A 22,948-nucleotide genomic window follows, 5' to 3' on the forward strand; every position below is an offset into this window, starting at 1 on the left:
AGCAATATTGCATAGTAATGTGGAGTGTTAGGTCCATGAATCAGGGCAAATTGGAAGTGGTCAAACAGGAGATGGGAAGAGTGAACGTTGAAATTTTAGGAATCAGCGAACTAAAATGGACTGGAAAGGGTGAATTTAACTCAGATGACCATTATATCTACTACTGTGGGCAAGAATCCCTTAGAAGAAATGGAGTAGACATCATAGTCAACAAAAGAGCCTGAAATGCAGTACTTGGATGCAATCTCAAAAATGACAGAATGATCTCTGCTTATTTACAAAGCAAACCATTCAATACCATGGTAATCCAAGTCTATGCCCCAACCAGTAATGCTGAAGAAGCTGAAGTTGAACGGTTCTATGAAGACCTACAAGACCTTTTAGAACTAACACAGAAAAAAGATGTCCTTTTCATTATAGGGGACTGGAATGCAAAAGTAGGAAGTCAAGAGATACCTGGAGTAACAGGCAAATTTGGCCTTGGAATACGGAATGAAGCAGGGTGAAAGCTAATAGAGTTTTGCCAAGAGAACACACTGGTCATAGCAAACACCCTCTTCCAACAACACAAGAGAAGACTACACATGGACATCAGCAGATGGTCAACACCAAAATCAGATTGATTATATTCATTGCAGCCAAAGATGGAGAAGCCCTGTACAGTCAGCAAAAACAAGACTGGGAGCTAACTGTGGCTCAGATCATGAACTTCCTGTTGCCAAATTTAGACTTAAATTGAAGAAAGTAGGGAAAACAACTAGACCATTAAGGTATGACCTAAATCAAATCCCTTATGACTATACAGTGGAAGTGAGAAATAGATTTAAGGGACTAGATCTGATAGACAGAGTGCCTGGTGAAGTATGGGCAGAGGTTGAGAACACTGTACAGGAGACAATGATCAAGACCATCCCCAAGAAAAAGAAATGCAAAAGCAAAATGACTATCTGAGGAGGTCTTACAAATAGCTGTGAAAAGAAGAGAAGCTAAAAGCAAAGGAGCAAAGGATATACCATTTGAATGCAGAGTTCCAAAGAATAGCAAAGAAAGATAAGAAAGCCTTCCTCAGTGATCAGTGCAAAGAAATAGAGTCACAACAGACTGGTTCCAAATAGGAAAAAGGAGTACGTCAAGGCTGTATATTATCACCCTGCTTATTTAACTTATATGCATACTATATCATGAGCAACACTGGGCTGGATGAAGCACAAGCTGGAATCAAGATTGCCAGGACAAATATCAATAACCTCAGATATGCAGATGACACCACCCTTATGGCAGAAAGTGAAGACGAACTAAAGACTGTCTTGATGAAAGAGAAAGAGGAGAGTGAAAAAGCTGGCTTAAAATTCAACATTCAGCAAACTAATATCATGGCATCTGGTCCCATCGCTTCATGGCAAATAGATGGGGAAACAGTGGCTGACTTTATTTTTGGGGGCTCCAAAATCACTATAGATGGTGACTGCAGCCATGAAATTAAAAGATGCTTACTCCTTGGAAGGAAAGTTATGACATACCTAGATAGCATATTCAAAGGCAGAGACATTACTTTTCCAACAAATGTCTGTCTAGTCAAGGCTATGGTTTTTCCATAGTCATGTATGGATGTGAGAGTTGGACTATAAAGAAAGATGAGCACCGAAGAATTGATGCTTTTGAACTGTGGTGTTGGAAAAGACTCTTGAGAGTCCCTTGGACTGCAAGGAGATCCAACCAGTCCATTCTAAGGGAGATCAGTCTGAGTGTTCATTGGAAGGACTGAAGTTGAAGCTGAAACTCCAATACTTTGGCCACCTCATGCAAAGAGCTGACTCATTTGAAAAGACCCTGATGCTGGGAAGGATTGAGGGCAGGAGGAGAAGGGGATGACAGAGGATGAGATGGTTGGATGGCATCACTGACTCAATGGACATCAGTTTGGGTAAACTCCAGGAGTTGGTGATAGACAGGGAGGCCTGGTGTGCTGCAGTCCATGAGGTCACAAAGAGTTGGATACGACTGAGTGACTGAACTGAACTGAATAGAAAACTTGTAAATCTAAATATTCTATTTGACTGTTGTTTACAGAAGCCAAGGGTCAGCTCCAATAAAAATTGAAGTTAGAAAGCTTCAAGACCTTGGCTTGTTATCTTTTAAAAGCTTCAGTTTTTCTCGACACAATTCTTTTTCTCAAGAATTAAAAGTCATAAATACATGCAGCATCAATGTCTTTGTTTCCCATTCCTACAATCTCCTCCACTCTCCCTTACACTCGCACAAACTTTAGGGGTTTTTCATTTATTTTTAGATTTTTTTTTTACTGGCACCCCACTCCAGTACTCTTGCCTGGAAAATACCATGGATGGAGGAGCCTGGTAGGCTGCAGTCCATGGGGTCACTGAGGGTCGGACACGACTGAGTGACTTCACTTTCACTTTTCACTTTCATGCATTGGAAAAGGAAATGGCAACCCACTCCAGTGTTCTTGCCTGGAGAATCCCAGGGACGGGGGATCCTGGTGGGCTGCTGTCTATGGGGTCACACAAAGTCGGACACAACTGAAGTGACTTAGCAGTAGCAGTAGCAGTTACTGTTGTAAACATTCTAAGATGTAAAACCAGGTGACTGTCACAAAAACAAAATGAAAAGTTCACAGCTCTTACCCTCACGAATGCAATTGTATTTTGGAAGTTACATAGGCCAGGTTTGGGGCTTCCCAAACCTAGTAAAGAATCTTCTGCAATGCAGGACACCCTGTTTCAATTCCTGGATCAGGAAGATCCTCTGGAGAAGAGATAGGCTACTCACTCCAGTATTCGTGGGCTTCCCTGGTGGCTCAGATGGTAAAGAATCCACCTGCAATGTGGAGGCCTGGGTTTGATCCCTGGGTTGGGAAGATCCCCTGGAGGAAGGCATGGCAACCCACTCTAGTATTCTTGCCTGGAGAATCCCCATGAACAGAGGAGCCTGGTGGGCTGCAGTCCATGGCATCGCATAAGAGTCAGACAGGACTCAGCAACTAAGCACAGCACAGCACAGGCTAGATTTTCAGCTTACAAAACAAAGCAATACAGTGCATGCTTTGCTGATGCCCCAGGATACAATGCCACATGTGTTTTCTGGTTTCTTTAGGATCATCAGAGCACTGGGATAAAGTTCTGTACGTGCAGCATACAGTTTATTACTCATGCACTGGTGGGCCTCATGAAAACTTGGGTTCATACAAAAAGCTCCACATCTGAGTTCTTCCTACTGCATGTGTTATAACCATGATTCAGATAGTTTAGATATGGACCACAACAATCCCTGAAAGAATCTTTACCTGTGGACTTCTTAGAACAAACAGAAAGGTGCCTTGATAATGAGTGAAGAAACACTCTTCAAGGAGAATGATATGCAACTTACTACAAAGGATCATGACCCCCCCCCCCCAAAAAAAAGGTGCACCTATGCAAAGGAAGAAATTATGCAAACTAGTCATAGGCATATTTGATTATAAGTCCTAGCCAAAAGCAGACTAAATACATGAACACTAATGAGCTGGTGTCTCAAAGTTTCATTTGCCTAATCTGTAAAATGGGAATTAAAATTCCTAAATTATAGACAATTATTTGCATAGTTCTTGGATCTATACATATCTAAACATACTTAGTATCTCTACATACTTTGGGTTCTGTTATGAGTCTTGGGTACCTCCTCAAAAATACCATGCCTGAGAAAATAGATATAGTATTACAGGTTGGTTCTGTTCTAGGGTATGATCTGTTCTATTTATTTTTAGCTTCAAAACCCTTATGATTTATTCTAGTTTTAAGTCTTTGTGAAAGGCATGGATGAGTGATACTGTAATACTCCAGGTCTCTAATTCAAGCATTTTTGTCATCAATATATTTGGAAGAGACATTATGATTGTAGGAGTCACAGTATTCTTTGCTAAAAGCTCCAAGGTGGGGAGGGTGAGGAAGCCACTTTTGGTTAGAGTGAAAACTGAACATGTCATCCTCATCAGGAATATGACTGTCATGACACTTCCTGTGTATTACTATTAAATATTCACAGTGGTAAAGAACCCCCCTGCCAATGCAGAAGATGCAGGTGCAGTCCCTGAGTTCGGAAGATCCCGTGGAGAAGAAAGTGGCAACCCGCTCCAGTAACTTGCCTGGAGAATACCATGGACAGAGGAGCCTGGCTGGCTACAGTCTGTGGGGTTACAAAGAATCAAACACAGCTGACTAACTGAGCACAGCACAACACATTTCCCTAGCAAAATATCTGGGGAGGTGGGAATCATGCTTAATAACATCCTGCTAAATCTTGTGAGGAAGAACTAAACAGCATCTTGATGAAAGTGAAAGAGGAGAGTGAAAAAGTCGGCTTTTAAAGCTCAACGTTCAGAAAACGAAGATCATGGCATCTGGTCCCATCACTTCATGGCAAATAGATGGGAAAATAGTGGAAACAGTGGCTGACTTTATTTTTCTGGGCTCCAAAATCACTGCAGATGGTGATTGCAGTCATGAAATTACAAGACGCTAACTCCTTGGAAGCAAAGTTATGACCAAACTAGACAGCATATTAAAAAGCAGAGACATTACTTTGCAACAAAGGTCCATCTAGTCAAGGCTATGGTTTTTCCAGTGGTCATGTATGGATGTGAGAGTTGGACTATGAAGAAAGCTGAGCACCGAAGAATTGATGCTTTTGAACTGTGTTGTTGGAGAAGACTCTTGAGAGTCCCTTGGATAGCAAGGGGATCCAACCAGTCCATCCTAAAGGAGATCAGTCCTGGGTGTTTATTGGAGGGACTGATGTTGAAGCTGAAACTCCAATACTCTGGCCACTGATGTGGAGAGCTGACTCATTTGAAAACACCCTGATGCTGGGAAAGACTGAGGGCAGGAGGAGAAGGGATGAGGATGAGATGGTTGGATGGCAACACGGACAGAATGGACATGGGTTTGGGTAGACTCTGGGAGTTGGTGATGGAGAGGGAGGCTTTGCATGCTGCAGTTCATGGGGTTGCAAAGAGTTGGACACAACTGAGCGACTGAACTGAACTGAAATATTGTGAGACTTACATGCATAAACACACACACACACACGTACACATGTACAGACCAGGCTGATCATTAACTCAGTAACTGTCTATTCTAAAACTCTACTCATTTTCTTATTTTGGTGAATCATATGATTAATAATTGTTGAGTGCTTTTCTGCATCACTATTTTGGTAGACACTATGATGAATAAGCTTCTCTTGTGGCTCAGCTGGTAAAGAATCTGTCTGCAATATGGGAGACCTGGGTTTGATCCCTGGATTGGGAAGATCCCCTGGAGAAGGGAAAGGCTACCCACTCCAGTATTCTGGCCTAGAGAATTCCATGGACTATATTGTCCATGGGGTCCCAAATATTCAGAAACAACTGAGCGACTTTCACTTTACTTCATGAATAAAGAAAAATTACAAGGCATGTTCCTTCTTTTAAAGATCTTAGAGAGTTTTGCAGGGAGCAAAACAGAATCATCTTACACTGATTGAGGACAAGACATGATTTGGATGGTGCTTCTTTTCAGTGATGTGAGCTTTCAGCAAATTTGAGGGGTTTAATGTATTATTTTATTTGGAAAAGAGAATGAATGATGTGTGAAATCTTTTCTATATTCAAATTGGGAAACTGGGTTAGAGTTTTGTATCTTTCTTCTAGTTATATCCTCTCCCTTCACCCCTCTTTTTTCCATCTTTTTTCCAGAATTTCCAGATATTTTTGCCCCTCTAGAACAGCACTGTACAATGCCACATATGTAATATATTATTAAAATTTTTTTCTAATAGGTATGTTTAAAAAATAATAAAACTAAGCAAGTGGAGTTCATTTTAATGATGCATTTTATTTAAACCAATATATCCAAAATATGATCATTTTAGCATGTTGCACTGCCTTTCATGTGTTCAGCAGTCACCTGTAGCGAGTAGCCACACTGTTGGATAGGGCAACTCTAGAGAATCCCCCGGAGAAGGCAATGGCACCCCACTCCAGTACTCTTGCCTGGAAAATCCCATGGGTGGAGAAGCCTGGAAGGCTGCAGTCCTGGGGTCGCTGAGGGTCGGACACGACTGAGCGACTTCACTTTCACTTTTCACTTTCATGCATTGGAGAAGGAAATGGCAACCCACTCCAGTGTTCTTGCCTGAAGAATCCCAGGGACGGGGGATCCTGGTGGGCTGCCATCTATGGGGCCGCACAGAGTCGGACACGACTAAAGCGACTTAGCAGCAGCAGCAGCAGAGAATCACCACCCACAACCTCAAGGGATCTGAATATCACCACATACCATATTACATATAATTCTGATTTCCTCGATAGAAGTTTGGCTTTGTGGCCACAGGAGGGACATGCCCCTGTCAAGGGCCATCCTCTTTTCTTATACTTCCCTTGTTTGTCCACAGTGGTCCAGGTGAGAATGCTGTCTTAGTTCTCACCTTTCATTCCTTCCTTCATTTCTGCCTCACTTTCTTAATCCCTTCCTCTCCCCTTTCCCATTCCTCCTGAGAGAGTCATTTCCTAGGCAGGTTGATAAGAAATCTACGGGTCCCGAAGGAGAGAGGGGTCTGGAATTCTCAAGGAGGAAGAAAGGACAAACTTTCTTTTTTCCTTTACATTCCTTAGGATTATGTATCCTGCCTGAGGACTGTCTCTGGATTAAACCTGCCTAATCATGCTATCTTAAAATGTAAATTATGGGAGTGGGTCTGGTCTTTACAGGGATTCAGTTCAGTTCAGTCACTCAGTTGTGTCCGAATCTTTGCGACCCCATAAATTGCAGCATGCCAGGCCTCCCTGTCCATCACCAACTCCTGGAGTTCACTCAAATTCACGTCCATCGAGTCAGTGATGCCATCCAGCCATCTCATCCTCTGTCGTCCCCTTCTCCTCCTGCCCCCAATCCCTCCCAGCATCAGAGTCTTTTCCAATGAGTCAACTCTTCGCATGAGGTGGCCAAAGTACTGGAGTTTCAGCCTTAGCATCAGTCCTTCCAATGAACACCCAGGACTAATATCCTTTAGGATGGGCTGGTTGGATCTCCTTGAAGTCCAAGGGACTCTCAAGAGTCTTCTCCAACACCACAGTTCAAAAGCATCAATTCTTCGGTGCTCAGCTTTCTTCACAGTCCAATTCTCACATCCATACATTACCACTGGAAACACCATAGCCTTGACTAGACGGATCTTTGTTGGCCAAGTAATGTCTCTGCTTTTGAATATGCTATCTAGGTATGTCATAACTTTCCTTCCAAGGAGTAAGCGTCTTTTAATTTCATGGCTGCAGTCACCATCTGCAGTGACTTTGGAGCTCAAAAAAATAAAGTCTGACACTGCTTCCACTGTTTTCCCATCTATTTCCCATAAAGTGATGGGACCAGATGCCATGATCTTCATTTTCTGAACATTGAGCTTTAAGCCAACTTTTTCACTCTCCTCTTTCACTTTCATCAAGAGGCTTTTTAGTTCCTCTTCACTTCCTGCCATAAGGGTGGTGTCATCTGCATATCTGAGGTTATTCATATGTCTCCCAGCAATCTTGTGCTTCTTCCAGACCAGCGTTTCTCATGATGGACTCTGCATATGCGTTAAATAAGCAGGGTGACAATATACAGCCTTGATGTACTCCTTTTCCTATTTGGAACCAGTCTGTTGTTCCATGTCCAGTTCTAACTCTTGTTTCCTGACCTGCATATAGGTTTCTCAAGAGGCAGGTCAGGTGGTCTAGTATTCCCATCTCTTTCAGAATTTTCCACAGTTTATTGTGATCCACACAGTCAAAGGCTTTGGCATAGTCAATAAAGCAGAAATAGATGTTTTTCTGGAACTCTCTTGCTTTTTTGATAATCCAGCGGATGTTGGCAATTTGATCTCTGGTTCCTCTGCCTTTTCTAAAACCAGCTTGAACATCTGGAAGTTCACGGTTCATGTATTGCTGAAGCCTGGCTTGGAGAATTTTGATCATTACTTTACTAGCGCGTGAGAAGAGTGGCATTGTGCGGTAGTTTGAGCATTCTTTGGCATTGCCTTTCTTTGGGATTGGAGTGAAAACTGATCTTTTCCAGTCCTGTGGCCACTGTTGAGTTTTCCATATTTGCTGGCATATTGAGTGCAACACTTTCACAGCATCATCTTTCAGGTTTTGAAATAGCGCCACTGGAATTCCATCACCTCCACTAGCTTTGTTCATAGTGATGCTTTCTAAGGCCCACTTAACTTCACATTTCAGGATGTCTGGCTCTAGGTGAGTGATCACACTATCGTGATTATCTGGGTCGTGAAGATGTTTTTTGTACAGTTCTTCTGTGTATTCTTGCCACCTCTTCTTAATATCTTCTGCTTCTGTTAGGTCCATACCATTTCTCTCCTTTATCGAGTCCATCTTTGCATGAACTGTTCCCTTGGTATCTCTAATTTTCCTGAAGAGATATCTGGTCTTCCCATTCTGTTGTTTTCCTCTATTTCTTTGCATTGATCACTGAGGAAGGCTTTCTTATCTCCTCTTGCTATTCTTTGGAACTCTGCATTCAGATGCTTATATCTTTCCTTTTCTCCTTTGCTTTTTGCTTCTCTTCTTTTCACAGCTATTTGTAAGGCATCCTCAGACAGCCATTTTGCTTTTTTGCATTTCTTTTCCATGGGGATGGTCTTGATCCCTGTCTCCTGTACAATGTCACGAACTTCAGTTCATAGTTCATCAGGCACTCTATCAGATCTAGGCATTAAATCTATTTCTCACTTCCACTGTATAATCATAAAGGATTTGATTTAGGTCATACCTGAATGGTCTAGTGTCAGCAAAAACAAGACCAGGAGATGACTGTGGTTCAGATCATGAGCTCCTTATTGCCAAACTCAGACTTAAATTACAAGGATTATATAACAATAATGTATCCAGCCTGAAAGCAGTCTCTGGATTAAACCTTCAGGCTAATTCAGTTATCTTAAAATGTAAATTGTGGGAGTAGGTCTGGTTAGATCTTTACAACCTCCAGACATTCTTTGGATTCATTGGAGAGTACATAAGTCCATTGCTAACACTAGCAAGGGGGTACTCTTTCTACCCTCTTCTGATATCTAAGTCAGAAGCTTTCTCCATCTCCTTTATACTTTAATAAAACTTTATTACACAAAAGCTCTGAGCGATCAAGCCTTGTCTCTGGCCCTGGATTGAATTCTTCTCCTCTGGAGGCCAAGGATCCCAGCATCTTTGTATGATTCAGCAACAAACTTTCACTCCCTCTCACCATCCCTCCCTTCTTCCATTCCTCCCTCCGTTTCTTCCTTCCTTCTTTCCTTGCTTTATTTCTTCCCTCCATTTTTCCTTCTCCAGTTCATGCTACTGATTTCCAGCTGAAGAAGAGGCAGAGCCTCAGAGGAGTCAGCACAGGGTTTTATGCCTGAGCTTTGGCACAGAACATCCAGAGAGACCTGTGGGAGTTTCAGTAAGATCATGGATGAGGGAGAGAGGAAAGCCATGGCATGGCAGAAGAAGGTGGCAAGTCTGAAGAGAAGCATCCTCCCGCCCTTCTGTCCCTCTCACTTCAGTGCTCAATTAATATGATCTGCCAGATCCCATTTCCCCATGTGGGGATAGTGCTGGCAGGTGGTAGGGTCAGAGAGTCAAGAGAAGAGAAACAGCCTGATTTGGGCATTTTCAATTAGACCACACAGTTTTACTCACATTTTGCATACAAGTTCAGACTCAAGCAAAATTCTATTTTGGTGTTCAATCTGGAATGATTTGCATCTAAGACATTCTCAGCATCTAAAGCTTGCCAAGGACCTGAGCCAAGGCCTGGGGATACAAGGAAAGGTAGGAGCTGGTCCCTGTTCTCTAGAGTATCTGTCACACACTGGCCTGGAAGTCCGGGGTTGTCATCAAACTGAAACTTTTCCAAAGACCTCTGTGTTCAGGACAGAAAAGCTGCAATTATTCATGCCTTATTTTTATATGAATGTAGTGCACTTCTTTAATTGCTCTTCAGAATTGTTAGTACCTAAATGAACAAATTGAATGGGAACAGTTATTCTGTAACCTAGGCAGAGCTGCAGAATGGTTGACCTTCTAATAGTGGAATTTCAGGCATCACTTAACATACAGAAGATGCATTCAGGGGGACAGGCTGTCTTTCTACTCCCCCAATTATATCATTATTATATATGCACACCATCAAGCTATAGAGGCTTGGAAATCAAATGTCCCTCATTTCTCATGCAGTCACCACCCTATTGGATTTGGGCAGGTCTCAGCTCAGTCACTTGCTCTTTGATCTCTGAACACTCATCTAAGTTCTCTTAGTTTTACTTTTTTTCCTTCTAAAATGAGACCAATTATTTTATCTATATAGATATTTATTAGTAGGAAATAATAAAAATCTGTATTTGAAACCACATCTCCTAGAAGGTATTTACTGCAAAAGTAAACATAGTTCACTTCACTCTCAGATACAAATTTTTAAAAAATCTTCATTCCCCATGTAGAATGAAAACAATCTGCTTATTATGGTCTTGACTATACACCCTCCAGACATTCTCTCCCTCCACTCTTTATCTCACATGCTACAATCCAGTCACATGGACCTCCAAGTAGGTTCCCATCTTAAAGCCCTTTAATTAGCCCTTCTTTATCTTTGGAATGTTCTTCCCCAGGACTAAATTCAACAGACTTTGACTGTAGAAGGTCAGATGGTAAGTATTTTCACCTTTGGGATCTGTGTGGTCTCTGTAGCAACTACCCAGTTCTGCCATTGTAGCAGGGAAGCAGCCTTAGACAGAATACAAACCAAACAGCCTGATTCTGCTCCTCTCTTCCAATAAAGCTACTTTATTTGCAGAAGATGAACTGCATTGGGTGTACAGGTCACCATAGTCTGCTGAATCCTGCCCTAGACCTTTCCAGGTCTGGCTTTTTCTTGTCATCTAGGTTTCAGATTGAGTGGGATCTGATGCCTTTCTTGCCACCCTATGGAAAGTCTCTCTGATCCATTTCTTGATTACATTGCCCTGTTTTATTTCCTCTCTGCATGCATTTATATATTAAACTATCTAAGTTATCCATTTGTTTATTGATTTATTGTACACATTCTTTTCTCATACCCCCCATAGTTCTAATTTCCAGCACAAAGACTAGAACAGGTAGTGGGAAGTACCCAAGAAATGTTTGTTTGCTTGTTTGTTTTTTAACACATGTGAATAAGTAATTGACTTGAAGGAATACAATTCCAGATGGTAAATCCCAAATTTTAGTGACAGGAAACCAAGATCCTTTGAGAGATCAAAGATCTTCAGAGACCCAAGATCAGGGATTCCTACAGATTATGAATCCCTCCACATAATCCTTTTCACAGATAAGACTTCTAAAAAGCCACAAGTTTCACTTATGTGAAACAAAATAATTTTGTTCTTATTGTATCTGGGCACAATATAAACTGAATACCACATTTTATTCCATTTGGCTAGAAAATAAATGCATTGGACTTTGGACATCATAGTCCAAATCAAAGAAATGAGTCATTCTAGCTCATTAGCAGGCTGTGTGTGCTGAAATGGTTTTGATGATGGCTTTTGAAGGCAGCTTTTCTTGGACTTCCCTGGTGGCTCAGATGATAAGGTGTCTGTCTACAATGCGGGAGACCTGGGTTCGATCCCTGGGTTGGGAAGAGTCCCTGGAAAAGGAAATGGTAACCCACTCCAGTACTCTTGCCTAGAAAATCCCATGGACAGAGGAGCCTGGTGTCCATGGGGTCGCAAAGAGTTGGACACGACTGAGCGACTTCACTTTCACTTTCCTTGGAGAAGGAAATGGCAACCCATTCCAGTATTCTTGCCTGGAGAATCCTGTGAACGGAGGACCCTGGTGGGCTGCCATCTATGGTGTCGCACAGAGTTGGTCAGGCACAACTGAAGCGACTTAGCATTTAATAAGACAAGACAGTGTACTATCTGCCTATGCTACCAAACAGCTTTCTCAGTTGAATGTCAGTTGCATGGCTTTGCAGTGAATATTGAGGACCCTAGCAGCCTTTGCCTTCTCTGCCATCAAGAATAATTACAGTAATGGGAAACAGAATAGATATATGGTGAGAGTGGCCTATCAGTTAGTGTCCTGGAAAGAAACAAAGGGCTGATACAAAAGGTTTAACTAAAACAAATTTAAGGAAACTATAACAGTATTACGTACAGAGATGAAGACAAAGGTGAGAAAGCCATCTTGGAAATATGAGGTATTTGGGGATTAGCAACAGTTGGAAGTCATTCCAACCCTTTGACCAGAAGAAAATACAGAAGAAAATTATTTTGCCAGAGTCCAATGAAAGCAGGGACCTGGGGGGAGAAACCAGCCAACAAGAGTTCTTGCCATAAAGACATATGGCTCTTGCAAGAACATCAGTGAGATTTCTCTATTTTCACTTTGCCAAATTCAATAGAAAGCCAGAGGGCAAGAGAACCACCATATGCAGTCAAGAGAACCAGGTTTCCTGAACACCAAATAGGACTGAGTACATCTTGCATTGGGAGAACAAAAGGAAAATAACTAGCATAGTAGGTAAGCCAGGTGACAAGAGGTTGCCTCTTGGAAATCAACATTTACTCTCTAATTTTATTTGCTCTTCAACATGTGAATGCAATAGAAATTAAGGATAAAAGAAGCTGTTGGGGTATGCATTTTTAATACTTGAAGAAGTCGGTCAGAACAGTTCTAGGATTACTGGCAGGGTTTATCCAACTCAAGCCAATCTGTGTGAAGGCAACCTGAGTCTTGAGGGATTAAAAAAAAATCTTTCTACTCTGATGCCAGAGGAAGAAACCTCCAGAACTAAATCTAATCTTTTGCCTGAAAAGAAGAAACCATAGAGTAAAATCTTTTATCACCAAGACAACACAATTATTCTTATTGCCAAAAACAGAAAAGAGAAGGATTTCTAACATAGCCTTGTTAATGAAGGTTAATCACATGTAAGTATTATTTCCCTTTTTTGTTGTTTGTATTTTTGGACCACTATCAAGTAAAATGAAATCTCTGTTTATTCTGCCAAAACAAGAATGGCAAAACCAGGTCCTATTACAAGTCATATTACAGATCTTCAAAATAAGCCCCTTAGGCTGGGCTCTCTCAACACAGGTTAATTTTGCTTTCATATCTACTAGAGTGAATACAGATTAGATGCTGATCTATCTCTTTTACAGACTGTGTGCTTGTTTATAGCATAAACACCATGCTATTCCTGAGTCTTTTCTACCATGTCTTTGCATCCAGCCTTACCAATCACCATTATTATGTCAATGTCTTTCCTTAATACTTGAAAGTATGTTTTGCATATTTTGCACCAAATTTCTTTAAAATACTATGTTTTGAACTCCTATCAAGTTATAAATCTGATTTCTCCAAAAGACTAGATGCTTCTGGAATTGATTTGAGTGACATGTTGCTGAACCTTCTTGCAAAGTCTTGGTCCAAAAGGCTGTTGGAGTGACAGGAATGAAATGCTGAACTTTTCCTTAGGAGACTTCAGCTCTTGAATATAAAAGTGTTTATCCTTCCTGATTTTTATAGTTATCTTCAGGTGATGCAAGCAACTTGTTTTGTAAATCCCTCATCATCAATGTATTATGTGCTTTCTTAAAGAGAAATTTAGATGAAAATGGAATCTATATGAAATAATTTCAGTAGCTGTCTATTTGTAATTCCAGCTGACTTCAATGTTATTCTGGCTTAGCCACTAACTCTGTGACCTTAGACAAGCCACTTACCCTCTGTGGTCCTCAGTTTTCTCATCTATAAAATGAGAAGGATGGGCTAAGAGGTCCCTAAAGCCCTTTATAACGCTAACAGACTGTGATTATGAGTCTATGTTATCCCTGGAAATATCATGAAAAATAAAATTGAGTTGAAAATGGTCCAACAGTTACAAGAAAATATTTGACATTGTAATCATGAACTCACATCAGTTAGTCTTTTTGGTTCTTTAATTTGGGAAGCAGATGCTTGATTGCTTGTTTAAAGCCTGTGTAAAAAGCCCAGCCCAGCCTTGCAAAAGCTCAAAATATTCTTAAGTAGGGATGTCAGTTACATAATTTTCTAGACCTGGCAGTTTGGATGAAATTAACCCACCGCATATTTGAAAGCCTTTTCCTTTTGTGAGCATCTAGTGTGTTTGCTCTTGCTTTTCTCTTGGGTATCCATTTGTTATCAAAACCAGAAGCACTGTGTGGCATCAAAATTGAAATTCAGTGTCAGCAGAGGTTACATTTGTACATTTTCCGGAAAAGGAACAACTATTGTCATGGGAGAGGATTAATGTATGGCCATTTAGGACGCTTATTATAATCTTTTCTTTAAGAATGAGAGATTGGAATGTTAATGCATTCAAAAATCTATGATTATCAAGGTATGCTATACTGCTTTGACCTTTTCAACATTTGGTAATTTTGATTGAGTGGCCGTTCTGAGATTTTTTTTAAAAACATCTCTATTACTCTGTGGGAAAGAGGAAGGCTAGCCAGATTTTGAAAATACATTCATCCTGAAACAAGAGTAGGAAGATTTAGTTCAGTGTGCCAGATACACTGATGGGTGTTTTCTATAACTTTTCTCATGGAATCCTCACAGAGTCATTTATGAGACAGTATTATCATCAGATGAAAAAATTTTATTTATTTAATTTATTATTTTTTTATCTGATTGTGTCAGGCCTTAGTTGTGGCACCTGGGGTCCTCATCGTGTCATGTGGGATCTTGCACTGTGGCACACAGGTTGTCTAGTTGTGGCACATAGGCTCCACAGCATGCACATTTCAGCAGTTGCAGCATGCAGGCTTAGTTTTTCCACAGCATGTGATGTCTCAGTTTCTCCACCAGGAATCAAATCCATGTCCCCCTCCTTTACAATTCAGATTCTTAACACTGGAACACCAGGGAGGTCCCAGGTCATTAAGTTTTGAAAGTTTTAAATATATTTAGCATGCAGTAAGTAAACGCAAGTGTGTGTGCATGTTCAGTTGTGTCTGACTCTTTGGGACCTATGGACCGCAGCCCATGGAATTTTCCAGGCAAGAATACTGGAGTGTGTTGCCATTTCCTACTCCAGGGGATCTTTCTGACCCAGGGATCGAACCCAGGTCTCTTGTGTCTCCTGCATTGGCAGGCAGATTCTTTACCACTGTGCCACCTGGGAAGCTAAACAGAAATGACTATCCTAAAATATTTTTATATTCTAGATGGGACTATGAGCTTTGATACCTTTCCTTGATGGCTCAGTGGTAAAGAATATGTCTGCCAATGCAGAAGACATGGGTTTGATCCTTGTGTTGGGAAGATTCCCTGGAGAAGGAAATTGTAATCCACTTGGATATACTTGCCTGGGAAATCCCATGGACAGAGGAGCCTGGTTACAGTCCATGGGGTTGCAAAAGAGTCAGATACAACCTAGTGACTAAACAAGTATGCTAAGGTGTTTCAGTAGTGAAATGATTCTACTATTACAGTAGAATCCATGGGATTCTCCAGACCAGAGTACTGGAATGGGTTGCCATTTCCTCCTCCAAGGGATCTTCCCCACCTAGGGATTGAACCCATACTGCTAGTGCCACCTGGGAAGTGATATCAGATATTCTTCTGTGCCTAAAGATAGACTGATAACAAAGCCCAAGTCTCTGTCCCCAAGGAGGTGATGGCTGGGAGTGTATCAGCTCAGGGTTAAGGGAAAACACAGGGGATGATGAGGTACCCAGAGAAGAGCAATCTGTGGGCATTAGTACACTAGAACCTAACCCTTCTGCCCAGATCTTTGTGGAGAAGGGCATAAAATAATGTTACTGGAGCAGTAAAAGGTAAATAAGTGAATGAGGGGCTAGCTAGTAAGAGAAATATTTCTGGAGGACTCAACTACTTCTAAAAATGAAATACTATGACCTGAAGTGAAGAAGGAGGAAATCTCTCATTTTTGTCCTCTGTTCTCTTGATAAGGACTCCCATTAACTGAGTAAAACCAGATACCACCTATCACAAAGACTCAAGCTGCAAAGGTCAGACTCTGGTGACTCAGAGAACGGTAAGAAATGAGAGCAAATTAACTAGGGGGTGGGGTGGGAAAAGCCATGTACGATCACAAGATGGCTTTCCAAAACAAAGGGATAATGTTTTCGAAGGTAAAATTCTTCCTCCAGTTCTTTCAAAACAGAATAGCTGCCTGCAGTTTTTAATTGATTTCTTTTCCCAGCTTCCACACATCAAAACTCTCCATGGAGTTTTAGCTATAGCCTGTGGAAAGCTGAGGGGGTAAAATGGTGCTAGGGATAATAGGATAAACTCAAATCAATCCATGTTTATGACCTAGGTGTTAAGAATGAGAAATGAAAGAAATATTGTCCTTCTTCATTTTGGTGTAGAAATTTTAATCCTACACTCTTCTTCAATTACTGAGATAATAGCATATAACTGACAATGAATTCATAGATAGAACCAGGGGCTGTGTGCCTTTGAAAGATTGAGAGAAAGGCACATAATATTGATAGTCCATCAAACCGAAGATGAGATTTCCAAATGACAATGGCAATGAGGCTTCTTTATTGGCTTCAGCCTTGATTCAGTTCTATAGAAGGCACAGAAATAAATACACGATTCCCTTAAGTGCAGTTTAGTCAAGAGCTGACTCTGTGACATTTTCAGACAGCTTTCAGAGTCAATGCATTCAGTAAGCTTTGGTCTTTCTAGACATTTGATAAATTGTAGTTTTATGTTAAGTTTTTAAAATTTCTTTTTATTTTAATTTAATAATTAATTAATATAAAGGAACTTACTTAGAATACTAGTCAAAGAAAAGAATATTAGGAAATTATTCATTGCTAGGAAGATTCTGGAAATACATCAATAGGTTATAAACTGAATCATTGTGTAAGGAATCTTGACTTTTAACATTCATAAACTTAAATGCCAGAGAAATATGTAAAAATGCTTTATTTAATAACATTTCAGAAGATCAGGAGAAAATAGCCTTATAAGAGAGCTTTTTGTCTTCTCTTATAGAGATTCTGTTGTAGATAAAGAAGAGGCATACTCCAATTATAAGCAAAGTGAAATCTTGGTATATCCTCTGGCAAATAGATTTAAGAGTAGATTTTAGTTTGATTCGCTCAACAAGTATTAATTGAGAATCTTCTCTATGCAGTTAACTCATGCAATAGAAGATATAAAAGTTATCATAAAATCAAAGATAGACAGATGAAGAGGAATGCAGTTCTCAGAAACTTCAGAGGGGCATATTTTCTGCTGGGAACTTTGGTAACCTCATCTGTTGCCATAAAAATGTCTTCCCAGCAGGTTCCCAGAAGTGACTGACTATGTGTCTCTCACTCCAAAGTCTTTTATCCAGGAATATAATTGGTTTAACATTTAATATCAGGGACTTCCTTTCAGGTAGAAAATGCCATGAAAGAGGGAAGTACTGGGAGCCAGGAAGGGAATAATGGAAATGTTGAGAGGGATCCATTTAGCTGGATTTGCCTTTGATATGAATTGTATGCCTGCAAGTTCTATCTCCTTTACTTTGATGTTCTGACTGACCGAGTCATTGGCCAACTGAGACCCAGAGTGACCACACAACCAAATATACTAATTTCAGTTTTGTATATAGTTGTCCTGGGGTTTTCTTGGGATATGGAATATATACTGAACATAGAGATGTTATCTTATCTCTTTTCATCTCTACAGCATTGTTTTCCTCTCAGCTTATGCATAAATGAAAGACATGCTTAGTTATTTGTGGCCTAAAATAAGCATTCATTGAAGCATTCTGTGAATTTTATGTTCTCACCCTCTCAAATGTAATCTGGTATTTGAGATGATTATATATATGCAGTTTAATGGGCTTCCCTGGTGGCTCAGCTGGTAAAGAATCCGCCTGCAGTGGGGGAGACCTGAGTTCAATCCCTGGGTGGAGAAGAGCCCATGGAGAAGGGAAGGACTACCCACTCCAGTATTCTGGCCTGGAGAATTCCATGGAGTGTATATAATTTGCCTTTTTTAAAGGAGTGGTAAATTGAAGCAATGGATATTCAGTTCAGTGACCTTGAAGTATGTAGTGACAAGTATAAATAGCTTGCATATGACTCTGGATAGCCTTAACAGTGGAAGGTATAAGGAAGGTAACAATAGTAAAACTGCTATCATTTCTGCTGGTGAGAAAAGATGACTTACAGTATAGCAACAGAGTTATCATGGTGTGTCTTTTATGTATAAAGCTGTTTTGGCTTCAAATTAAAAGTTACTCTTTTATCTCAAAAAAAAAAAAAAAAGGATATGAACACCTTCCAGTTGCCACAGTAATTCAAACAAATTCAGAACATTTGGAAACAAGCAGATCAAAATTCTGTCTTGGAAATAGAAAAACCACACATTTAACAGATAAATATCTGTTGGCTAGCGTTATTGCAGCATACAGAAGTTACAGGGTGGAAGTTATGCAGTAATTAAGAAGAGAGGTTGCAAAGGCTACAGTAGTTGTAACAAGAACTCAGTGTTTGAAGTCTTAACCTTGGGAAATTGCAGCCAAGAGACTGAGTTTCTCCAAGTGGCAACACATGTGATCAAGTGTGGTTACTTCCATCTCAGAAAAATAAATTCAACGAACCAAGCTCATAAAACAAGTGAATTAGGTTTGGATAATATGTAATAAAAACAATTTATTTAGTTACAGCAGTGATAAATGATGTTTCAGAGCTTTTAATAGGCATGTGAATTGTTACAATAGAGGTAAATATGTAGAAGGGCACATGTTTAATAGCCTAGGAGGTATTTTTTCTTGAAGGAATAAGTGCTTTTATATAATTTGGAAAATGTTTTATAGGATGCATATCTAACTCACATAAGCTCTAACTGGTTAGCATTATGGTTCCTGGAAGGGACAGGCTAGATAAATGGCATCCTTTCCAGAAATGTATTTTAACATGTTTGATGCACATAATGAGCAAGTTAAATTGAATTGACTGGACTCTCAGTTCAGTTCAATCTCTCAGTCATGTCCAACTCTTTGCGACCCCATGGACTGCAGCACGCCAGGCTTCCCTGCCCATCACCAACTCCTGGAGCTTGCTCAAACTCATGTTCAGCTCTAAATGATACCAAAAGCTCAGCCTTTGAATACCAGTGCTGTATTGAATCTCAGTTCCAGGTGAAGTAGAAAAGAACAACTTTATTGCTTTGCCAGGTAAAGGGAGACACAGTGGGTTCCTGCCTTCAAGACTGTCTATCCCAATCCAGGGGACTTTGGTGAGGAGTTTTATGGTAATGGTTCAAGCATGGGTTTGCTGATAAGATTAGGGTCTATACAGGGACTATTTTAATAGGGCCTCAGGTTATCCTCTTGATGAACTTATTCCTTTAATTGCCCTCAGATGGTCTCCTCTGGTATGAAGAATGCTGACATCTTCCATTTGCTGGGTTTTAATTCCATAAGCTCATATGGTACAGAAACCACCTGCAATGTAGGAGATCAAGGTTCGATCCCTGGGATGGGAAGATCACCTGGAGAAAGGAATGGCAACACACTCCAGTATTCTTGGCTAGAGAATTCCATGGACAGAGACAGGGTATAGTTCACGGGGTTGCAAAGAGTCAGACTGAAGCAATTTAGCACAAAATTCTATAAAGAGCTTAAGGATATTGTTCTGTGTGTCCCCTGAGGCAGAACAAAGACCCTGCCCAAGGCTGCACTATTGTTTCCTGGTTGGCCCCTCCCTTCACTCTGCTTCCCTTCTTTTCCTGGATTAGCAACTATTCTAATCTGCCCTTTGGAATTCAGAGAAGTTCATAGAGGCTGAAGTCTGTTGCCTATGAAAAAACAGAGGACATGGAAAGGCTTTTGTACCCAGCTGAAACCATTAACTTCAGATTGGGACTTGAACCCATGTTCAGTTCAGTTCAGTTTAGTCTCTCAGTTGTGTCTGACTCTTTGCAACCCCATGGACCGCAGCACTGCAGGCTTCCCTGTCCATTAACAACTCCTGGAGCTTGCTTAAACTCATGTCTATAGAGTCAGTGATGCCATCCAACCATCTACTGGGGCTCAAACCCAGCCAAAACCCTGGTAACTGCTTTCAGGACCAAATGAAGCTCAGGTTCTTGATGTCTCATCACAGAAAGCATTCAGTGAGAGACAAAGTGATAGGTAAGGAATGGATTTATTCAGATTCAAAGAGAAGTGCACTCCACAGACAGAGTGTGGGCTATTGCAGAGGGCAGTGCAGCTGCAAAATGTGGCATGGTTAGCTTTTATGGACTGGGTAATTTCATTTCATTTAAGCAACGGTTAGAACTGGACATGGAACAACAGACTGGTTCCAAATAGGAAAAGGAGTATGCCAAGGCTGTATATTGTCACCCTGCTTATTTAACTCATATGCAGAGTACATCATGAGAAACACTGGACTGGAAGAAACACAAGCTGGAATCAAGATTGATGGGAGAAATATCAATAACCTCAGATATGCAGATGACACCATCCTTATGGCAGAAAGTGAAGAGGAACTAAAAAGCCTCTTGATGAAAGTGAAAGTGGAGAGTGAAAAAGTTGGCTTAAAGCTCAACATTCAAAAAACTAAGATCATGACATCCAGTCCCATCACTTCATGGGAAATGGATGGGGAAACACTGGAAACAGTGTCAGACTTTATTTTTCTGGGCTCCAAAATCACTGCAGATGGTGACTGCAGCCATGAAATTAAAAGATGCTTACTCCTTGGAAGGAAAGTTATGTCCAACCTAGATGGCATATTCAAAAGCAGAGACATTACTTTGCCAACAAAGGTCCATCTAGTCAAGGCTATGGTTTTTCCTCTGGTCATGTATGGATGTGAGAGTTGGACTGTGAAGAAGGCTGAGTGCCAAAGAATTGATGCTTTTGAACTATGGTGTTGGAGAAGACTCTTGAGAGTCCCTTGGACTGCAAGGAGATCCAACCAGTCCATTCTGAAGGAGATCAGCCCTGGGATTTCTTTGGAAGGAATGATGCTGAAGCTGAAACTCCAGTACTTTGGCCACCTCATGCCAAGAGTTGACTCATTGGAAAAGACTCTGATGATGGAAGGGATAGGGGGCAGAAGGAGAAGGGGATGGCAGAGGATGAGATGGCTGGATGGCATCACCGACTCGATGGACGTGAGTCTGAGTGAACTCCGGGAGTTGGTGATGGACAGGGAGGCCTGGCGTGCTGCGATTCATGGGGTCACAAAGAGTCAGACATGACTGAGCAACTGAACTGAACTGAACTGAATTTCATTTGATAGTGATTGGGAGGATTATTTCAACTGTTTTTAGGAAGGGTGGAGATTTCCAGGAATTGGGTCACCGTGCACTCCTTGGTCTTTTGACAGTGCCTTGGAATGGTCATGGTGCTCTGGGTGTGTCATTTAGTTTGCTGACTGAGGATGAAGGTCTAGTTGAAGTTGACTTATCTGCCATCTTGGACCCATTTGATTCTAATTGGTTTATTTTATATCCTTGGTCTATGTCATTCTTTCAAAAGTTGTGCCCTGTCCCTTTCCCTCCTGTTTTAATTCCATGATGATCTCATAGCATGCAATGATTTCTTGAGTAATTATAAACTTAAACAGTGGTCTCTCTAGATTCTCTAGGTTTTCCTCTAATCCTCTACTGAGACTTCTACAGCTATCTATGTAACTATCATATTCTATTCCTAGCTTCAGGAGCCCCACAGGGTCCTGTTTGGTTTCATAAATATGGAAATTTGATCTTCACTGAACTGATTTAAGCACATTTATAAAGTAAATAAATATAAATGTTCAATCATCAAAGTTGGAACTATGGGAAAATGGCAGAGTACAGAAAGATGACCAGAATGTGATCATCTAGAGAGGAGTATATCCTAACTGTTATGGAATTTGACCACTGTAAACATAATCAATGCCAATCAGGTTATAGGAGAAGTTTTGTGTACATGATCAGTAATATTCCAATTATTGATGCCCCACCCGGAGAAAGGTTGCTATAGATACCAACTAGTCTATGGATGTACCAAAGAAACAGGGCACTAGCTTGATGATCATGGTGATGAAGACAGCTACAATTGCAGCTCCATATCTAATCAAGGCTAAATGAAGGCCATCAGCTGGTTAATTATTGTCTATATCCATTGTGTGTGTGTGTGTGTGTGTGTGTGTGTGTGAGCGTGCACTCAGCAGTGTCTGACTCTCTGTAGCCCCATGGACTGTAGCCAGGATCCTCCCCCCTTGGAAATTTCCAGGCAAGAGTACAAGAGTGTGATGCCATTTCCTATTCAGGGGATCTTCCCAATCCAGGGATCGAACCTGAGTCTCCCGCGTCTCCTGCATTGGCAGGCAGATTCTTTATCACTAGTGCCACCTGGGAAGTCCTAAGATTCCTTGGTGGCTCAGATGGTAAAGAATCTGCCTGTAGTGCAGGAGATCCAGCTTCAGTCTTTGGCTCAGGAAGATCCCCTGGTCAAGTGAATGGCTACACACTCCAGTATTTTTGCCTGGAGAATTCCTTGGACAGAGGAGCCTGGCAGGCTACAGTCCTTGGGGTTGCAAAGAGTGGGGTACAACTGAGCGACTGACATTTTCATACACTTTTCATGCCTACCATACCTGGATTGTAAGTGAAGTGAAGTGAAGTCACTCAGTCGTGTCCTCTCAGTCACTCTTTGCGACCCCATGGACTGTAGCCTATCAGGCTCCTCTGTCCATGGGATTTTACAGGCAACAGTGCTGAAGTGGATTACCATTTCCTTCTCCAGGGGATCTTCCCAACCCAGGAATCGAACCCATGTCTTCTGCATTGCGGGCAGACGCTTTACCATCTGAGCCACCAGTCTACTCAAAAGTTAATTGTTAATTTAATTTGTATGCGTCTAGTCCACTAAGGTCTTTAGCATATCAACAGTTTTGT

Source organism: Bubalus bubalis, chromosome 2 (assembly GCF_019923935.1).
Source record: "Bubalus bubalis isolate 160015118507 breed Murrah chromosome 2, NDDB_SH_1, whole genome shotgun sequence".
Lineage (NCBI taxonomy): Eukaryota > Metazoa > Chordata > Mammalia > Artiodactyla > Bovidae > Bubalus > Bubalus bubalis.